The sequence below is a fragment of the Hoplias malabaricus genome, chromosome 1 (genome assembly GCF_029633855.1).
Source record: "Hoplias malabaricus isolate fHopMal1 chromosome 1, fHopMal1.hap1, whole genome shotgun sequence".
Lineage (NCBI taxonomy): Eukaryota > Metazoa > Chordata > Actinopteri > Characiformes > Erythrinidae > Hoplias > Hoplias malabaricus.
In genome coordinates, this window is record NC_089800.1 from 90,877,061 (window position 1) to 90,884,560 (window position 7,500).

Genomic DNA, 7,500 nt, shown 5'->3' on the forward strand with positions numbered 1-7,500 from the left:
AAGACGGATCCGTAACTTCGGGATAAGGATTGGCTCTAATGGCTGAGCTCGGTCGGGCCCGTGTCTGCTGATGCGGGGTCCGAAAGCCCGGTGCTGCCCGTGCGACGGGGAGCTGTTCCCGGTCCACCTTCGGGCCCCCCCCCACTGGGTCCTGCGCGCGAGGAAGCGCACGGCGAGAGATTGTCCCCCCAGTATATCCAAACCCCCGTGAACAAGGCTCCGTCTGTCTGTCGGGGTCGATGAGAGTGGGTCGCGGCGAGCGAGACCTTAAGCCCCGGTGCGTGTCCCCCCCTCGGCGGTGGCGCTTAGGGGGCCTCGGTCAGGTCGACGGTAGGGGAGCCGGTCGTCGGTGGGATGCCGGCGGGGGAGCGTCCTTCGGGACTAACCTCCGTCGGATGACCGCCTTCGGCCTCCCTCTCCCTACCTAAGCCGGGCCGGGCTCCCGACGCCCGTCGCCGGGTGGGCCGCCCCCGGCTAAGCTCGAGCGTCCGGCCCTTCGCTCTCCCCCGATGGGACGCGGAGGGACGCAATGGAACGTAGGTCCGCGTGGGGGGGTTGCGGTCTCTCGTGCGTGTGTGGACTCGTAGCGGGCCACCGCCGGTGGTGGGGCTTCGGTGGGTCGGGGCGGTGTCCCTGGAGCCTCGCGCGCCGAGCCTAGGCTCCGTGGATCTCTCGGGCTTATGAGTCTCGCCTCGGGGGGAGACCTCCGGGGCCGGGTCTCTCGGCCGGCACCTAACAGCCGAATTAGAACTGCTGCGGACAAGGGGAATCCGACTGTTTAATTAAAACACAGCATCGTGAAGGCTCTTGGACCGGGTGTTGACACGATGTGAATTCTGCCCAGTGCTCTGAATGTCAAAGTGAAGAAATTCATCGAAGCGCGGGTTAACGGCGGGAGTAACTATGACTCTCTTAAGTTAGCCCCACTATACACTTTCTGGACAAAGGCCCATTCAAATATATTGCCATTGGACACTTATGACCACAGTGGGATTGTATGCCGGTTATGGATCCATAATGCCGTATAAAGCATGACCATTTGGACACTGAGTGATAACTTTTTCCAGTTTGATACCCGCGGCAAAATCGCCATTTGGACAGCACTAGGGGCACTGGTGCTCCATCTAGGAGTTCAGAACGTTGGGCCCATCCCTTTAGTATGTGTCACTTGGCTCTGATTGGCTCTGATTGGCTTTCTGAATGGAATAACCTACACCATCCAACTTCCAATATATTTAACAGTGTCATATATATTGCAAATGGGATGCATTCAACTTTGACCTCTCTAAAGTCCCGCCCAAAGCTTGGGGGAGGGTCTAAGGGTCCAGAAAGAGCGTAAAATGTCCAAATCAAATATAAATAAAATTTCTCTGGGCCTCTGGAAGCCTGGGCCTCTGGTAGCCTGGGCCTCTGGGCCTCTGGGCCTCTGGTAGCCTGGGTCTCTGGGTCTCTGGGCCTCTGGTAGCCTGGGCCTCTGGGCCTCTGGGAGCCTGGGCCTCTGGTAGCCTGGGCCTCTGGGCCTCTGGTAGCCTGGGCCTCTGGGCCTCTGGGCCTCTGGGAGCCTGGGTCTCTGGGACTCTGGGGCTCTGGGTCTCTGGGTCTCTGGGTCCCTGGGGCTCTGGGTCTCTGGGGCTCTGGGTCCCTGGGACTCTGGGGCTCTGGGTCTCTGGGTCCCCGGGGCTCTGGGGCTCTGGGTCCCCGGGGCTCTGGGGCTCTGGGGCTCTGGGACTCTGGGGCTCTGGGTCCCTGGGGCTCTGGGGCTCTGGGGCTCTGGGGCTCTGGGTCCCTGGGACTCTGGGGCTCTGGGTCTCTGGGTCCCCGGGCTCTGGGGCTCTGGGTCCCCGGGGCTCTGGGGCTCTGGGTCTCTGGGGCTCTGGGTCTCTGGGGCTCTGGGGCTCTGGGTCTCTGGGTCTCTGGGGCTCTGGGGCTCTGGGTCTCTGGGTCCCCGGGGCTCTGGGTCTCTGGGTCCCCGGGGCTCTGGGGCTTTGGGTCCCCGGGGCTCTGGGGCTCTGGGGCTCTGGGTCCCCGGGGCTCTGGGGCTCTGGGGCTCTGGGTCCCCGGGGCTCTGGGGCTCTGGGGCTCTGGGGCTCTGGGACTCTGGGGCTCTGGGTCCCTGGGGCTCTGGGGCTCTGGGGCTCTGGGTCCCTGGGACTCTGGGGCTCTGGGTCTCTGGGTCCCCGGGCTCTGGGGCTCTGGGTCCCCGGGGCTCTGGGGCTCTGGGTCTCTGGGTCTCTGGGGCTCTGGGTCTCTGGGGCTCTGGGGCTCTGGGTCTCTGGGTCTCTGGGGCTCTGGGGCTCTGGGTCTCTGGGTCCCCGGGGCTCTGGGTCTCTGGGTCCCCGGGGCTCTGGGGCTCTGGGTCCCCGGGGCTCTGGGGCTCTGGGGCTCTGGGGCTCTGGGTCCCTGGGACTCTGGGGCTCTGGGTCTCTGGGTCTCTGGGGCTCTGGGGCTCTGGGGCTCTGGGTCCCTGGGACTCTGGGGCTCTGGGTCTCTGGGTCCCCGGGGCTCTGGGGCTCTGGGTCCCCGGGGCTCTGGGGCTCTGGGTCTCTGGGACTCTGGGCCTCTGGGTCTCTGGGCCTCTGGGCCTCTGGGCCTCTGGGGCTCTGGGGCTCTGGGTCTCTGGGTCCCCGGGGCTCTGGGGCTCTGGGTCCCCGGGGCTCTGGGGCTCTGGGTCCCTGGGACTCTGGGGCTCTGGGGCTCTGGGGCTCTGGGGCTCTGGGTCTCCGGGTCTCTGGGTCCCCGGGGCTCTGGGTCTCTGGGTCTCTGGGTCTCTGGGCCTCTGGGAGCCTGGGTCTCTGGGTCTCTGGGTCTCTGGGTCTCTGGGTCCCTGGGTCCCTGGGGCTCTGGGGCTCTGGGTCTCTGGGGCCCTGGGTCTCTGGGTCTCTGGGACTCTGGGCCTCTGGGTCTCTGGGCCTCTGGGCCTCTGGGCCTCTGGGTCTCTGGGAGCCTGGGCCTCTGGTAGCCTGGGTCTCTGGGCCTCTGGTAGCCTGGGCCTCTGGTAGCCTGGGCCTCTGGGCCTCTGGGAGCCTGGGCCTCTGGGCCTCTGGGAGCCAAAAGGAAGCTCCGGAGCTTAGGCGGCGGAGAGGTTGTTTGAATAAGGCCCGTTCAGGGAACCAGGGCGTTGGGTTTAATTAGGCCCCGGAGGTAGGCCCCGGTGGTAAACTCCGGGGCAAGCCTTATCAGAGGCCCAGGATGAGGTGTTCTTAATGTATTGGCTGATAGGGAGCCCCGGAGGTAGGGGACCCTTGGTGAAATTCATGCCGGGTTAGGGGACCAGGGCGTTGGGGTGAATAAGCCCCTGGAGGTAGGCACCGGTGGTAAGCTCCGGGGCAAGCCTAATCAGAGGCCCAGGATGAGGGTGTAATGAACTGGACAACCATCCCACTTCCCATGTATTGTACAGCAATTGGGCAACCATCCCACTTTCAATATATTGTGCGGCGTTTTGTCTCCCAGGTCCACCAGTGGGCAGAATGAACTTTGAGATTTGACGGAGGGTCCTTCCAATACATTATACAGCAATTGGGCAACCATCCCACTTCCAATATATTGTACAGCGATTGCGCAACCGTCCCACTTCCAATATATTGTGCGTCGTTTTGTCTCCCAGGTCCACCAGTGGGCAGGATGAACTTGCAATATATTATACAGCAATTGGGCAACCATCCCACTTCCAATATATTGTACAGCAATTGGGCAACCATCCCACTTCCAATATATTGTACAGCGATTGCTCAACCGTCCCACTTCCAATATATTGCGCGCCGTTTTGGCACCCAGGTCCACCAGTGGGCAGGATGAACTTGCAATATATTATACAGCAATTGGGCAACCATCCCACTTCCAATATATTGTACAGCGATTGCGCAACCGTCCCACTTCCAATATATTGCGCGCCGTTTTGGCTCCCAGGTCCACCAGTGGGCAGGATGAACTTGCAATATATTATACAGCAATTGGGCAACCATCCCACTTCCAATATATTTTAAGGTTCCAGGTCTACCAGTGGGCATCTTTTTTGACGGGGCAGGCTGATTGGTTTAGTCCGAGGGCGGGGGCTTAAGTGTGGGCCAGATAGGTTCGACCGGTGCGCCGGGTCCCTGGGGCTCTGGGTCTCTGGGTCTCTGGGTCCCTGGGTCCCTGGGTCCCTGGGGCTCTGGGGCTCTGGGTCTCTGGGTCCCTGGGTCCCTGGGTCCCTGGGTCCCTGGGGCTCTGGGTCTCTGGGTCCCTGGGACTCTGGGTCCCTGGGGCTCTGGGGCTCTGGGTCCCTGGGTCCCTGGGTCCCTGGGTCCCTGGGACTCTGGGGCTCTGGGGCTCTGGGGCTCTGGGGCTCTGGGTCCCTGGGGCTCTGGGTCTCTGGGTCCCTGGGTCCCTGGGTCCCTGGGGCTCTGGGTCCCTGGGGCTCTGGGTCCCTGGGACTCTGGGACTCTGGGACTCTGGGTCCCTGGGTCTCTGGGTCCCTGGGACTCTGGGTCCCTGGGACTCTGGGTCCCTGGGTCCTTGGGGCTCTGGGTCCCTGGGACTCTGGGGCTCTGGGGCTCTGGGGCTCTGGGTCTCTGGGTCCCTGGGGCTCTGGGGCTCTGGGGCTCTGGGTCTCTGGGTCCCTGGGACTCTGGGGCTCTGGGGCTCTGGGTCCCTGGGGCTCTGGGTCTCTGGGTCCCTGGGACTCTGGGTCTCTGGGTCCCTGGGACTCTGGGGCTCTGGGTCCCTGGGGCTCTGGGTCCCTGTGGCTCTGGGGCTCTGGGGCTCTGGGGCTCTGGGACTCTGGGGCTCTGGGGCTCTGGGTCCCTGGGACTCTGGGTCCCTGGGACTCTGGGGCTCTGGGTCCCTGGGGCTCTGGGACTCTGGGGCTCTGGGACTCTGGGGCTCTGGGACTCTGGGGCTCTGGGGCTCTGGGTCCCTGGGTCCCTGGGCTCTGGGGCTCTGGGTCTCTGGGTCCCTGGGACTCTGGGGCTCTGGGTCCCTGGGGCTCTGGGTCTCTGGGTCCCTGGGACTCTGGGGCTCTGGGTCCCTGGGGCTCTGGGACTCTGGGGCTCTGGGTCTCTGGGTCTCTGGGGCTCTGGGTCTCTGAGGCTCTGGGGCTCTGGGTCCCTGGGTCCCTGGGGCTCTGGGGCTCTGGGTCCCTGGGACTCTGGGTCTCTGGGTCCCTGGGGCTCTGGGGCTCTGGGGCTCTGGGACTCTGGGGCTCTGGGGCTCTGGGTCCCTGGGGCTCTGGGGCTCTGGGTCCCTGGGACTCTGGGGCTCTGGGGCTCTGGGTCTCTGGGTCCCTGGGACTCTGGGGCTCTGGGACTCTGGGGCTCTGGGGCTCTGGGTCCCTGGGTCCCTGGGGCTCTGGGGCTCTGGGTCCCTGGGACTCTGGGGCTCTGGGTCCCTGGGGCTCTGGGTCTCTGGGTCTCTGGGTCCCTGGGACTCTGGGGCTCTGGTTCCCTGGGGCTCTGGGGCTCTGGGTCTCTGGGGCTCTGGGGCTCTGGGTCTCTGGGTCCCTGGGGCTCTGGGACTCTGGGTCCCTGGGACTCTGGGGCTCTGGGGCTCTGGGACTCTGGGGCACTGGGGCTCTGGGACTCTGGGGCTCTGGGGCTCTGGGGCTCTGGGTCTCTGGGTCCCTGGGGCTCTTGGGCTCTGGGGCTCTGGGACTCTGGGGCTCTGGGTCCCTGGGTCTCTGGGGCTCTGGGGCTCTGGGGCTCTGGGACTCTGGGACTCTGGGGCTCTGGGGCTCTGGGGCTCTGGGTCCCTGGGGCTCTGGGTCTCTGGGTCCCTGGGGCTCTGGGTCTCTGGGTCCCTGGGGCTCTGGGTCTCTGGGTCCCTGGGACTCTTGGTCCCTTGGACTCTGGGGCTCTGGGGCTCTGGGGCTCTGGGTCCCTGGGGCTCTGGGTCTCTGGGTCTCTGGGTCCCTGGGACTCTGGGTCCCTGGGACTCTGGGTCCCTGGGGCTCTGGGTCTCTTGGTCCCTGGGACTCTGGGTCCCTGGGACTCTGGGTCCCTGGGACTCTGGGACTCTGGGTCCCTGGGACTCTGGGGCTCTTGGGCTCTGGGGCTCTGGGGCTCTGGGTCTCTGGGTCCCTGGGGCTCTGGGACTCTGGGACTCTGGGACTCTGGGACTCTGCAGAGATCCAGAGGCTTATGGGAGTCTTAGCACCAGTGGTAGGCTCCGGGGCAAGCCTTATCACAGCCCAGCTCCCTTCTGGGAGCCTGGGGCTCTGGGTAAGATATAATTTGCAATTGTGATCCCAATTGCAATATATTTGACACAAGTCAAATATATGTGAATTGGGATCCCAATTGCAATATATTTGACTTGTGTCAAATATATGTGAATTGGGATCCCATTTGCAATATATTTGACTTGTGTCAAATATATGTGAATCGGGATCCCAATTGCAATATATTTGACTTGTGTCAAATATATGTGAATTGGGATCCCATTTGCAATATATTTGACTTGTGTCAAATATATGTGAATCGGGATCCCAATTGCAATATATTTGACTTGTGTCAAATATACGTGAATTGGGATCCCAATTGCAATATATTTGACTTGTGTCAAATATATGTGAATCGGGATCCCAATTGCAATATATTTGACACAAGTCAAATATATGTGAATTGGGATCCCAATTGCAATATATTTGACTTGTGTCAAATATATGTGAATTGGGATCCCAATTGTAATATATTTGACTTGTGTCAAATATATGTGAATTGGGATCCCAATTGCAATATATTTGACTTGTGTCAAATATATTGGAAGTGGGATGGTTGTCCAATTGCTGTCAAATATATTGGAAGTGGGATGGTTGTCCAATTGCAATATATTCTGATGGTGTCAAATATATTGGAAGTGGGATGGTTGTCCAGTTGCTGTCTAATATATTGGAAGTGGGATGGTTGTCCAATTGCAATATATTCTGATGGTGTCAAATATATTGGAAGTGGGATGGTTGTCCAGTTGCTGTCTAATATATTGGAAGTGGGATGGTTGTCCAGTTGCTGTCTAATATATTGGAAGTGGGATGGTTGTCCAATTGCAATATATTCTGATGGTGTCAAATATATTGGAAGTGGGATGGTTGTCCAGTTGCTGTCTAATATATTGGAAGTGGGATGGTTGTCCAGTTACTGTCTAATATATTGGAAGTGGGATGGTTGTCCAATTGCAATATATTCTGATGGTGTCAAATATATTGGAAGTGGGATGGTTGTCCAGTTGCTGTCTAATATATTGGAAGTGGGATGGTTGTCCAGTTGCTGTCTAATATATTGGAAGTGGGATGGTTGTCCAGTTGCTGTCTAATATATTGGAAGTGGGATGGTTGTCCAGTTACTGTCTAATATATTGGAAGTGGGATGGTTGTCCAATTGCAATATATTCTGATGGTGTCAAATATATTGGAAGTGGGATGGTTGTCCAGTTGCTGTCTAATATATTGGAAGTGGGATGGTTGTCCAATTGCAATATATTCTGATGGTGTCAAATATATTGGAAGTGGGATGATTGTCCAGTTGC